The sequence below is a fragment of the Penaeus monodon genome, chromosome 20, assembly GCF_015228065.2.
Source record: "Penaeus monodon isolate SGIC_2016 chromosome 20, NSTDA_Pmon_1, whole genome shotgun sequence".
Lineage (NCBI taxonomy): Eukaryota > Metazoa > Arthropoda > Malacostraca > Decapoda > Penaeidae > Penaeus > Penaeus monodon.
In genome coordinates, this window is record NC_051405.1 from 23,249,413 (window position 1) to 23,249,905 (window position 493).

The following is a 493-nucleotide window of genomic DNA, read 5'->3' on the forward strand; positions in this document are numbered from 1 at the left end:
AGAAACGCCCTGAGCTTATCCGGGAAATATATAAATTTCCTCATTTTTTTCTCTCCAGACGAGAATAATTATCCTCAGGGGTCTCATCTGGCCCGGCTTGGATGCTTCTCATTAGCCCGGGAGAGGATCTGGTACTCCTCTCCCTCGCCAAAATGGGGTCAGCGGCTCGGACTGCGATCGTGTTTTGTTTATCTCCGGAGCGCCGTGGACGGAGTTTCGTCATCTATGATGATAAGCTGCGAGGGTGGATTTCCTTTCATATATATTTTTTTTATTATTGTTTCTTAGGTTGTTCCTATATGCGGAGGAGGTAGAGACACAAAAAAGGAGGGAGTAGAAACAAGATAGGGAAAAAAACGACGGATCCCAAAGCACGAATAAGAAATGAAAGAGGAGAAGAATGTCCAGTCAATTCATCACCCCCCCCCCGCTTGCTTCCTACTTAACCTGTCTAACCAAATAAACCCAAGCCCACCAAAAGAGCCAAACTCCG

General features: G+C 46.0%; 1 protein-coding gene across 1 annotated transcript in view; it reads right to left on the minus strand.

Annotated features, from left to right (window-relative positions):
* LOC119585715 (innexin shaking-B-like) overlaps positions 1–493 on the minus strand; it is a gene marked incomplete at its 3' end in the record, with an annotated part of 41,297 nt that overhangs the window by 2,036 nt on the left and 38,768 nt on the right.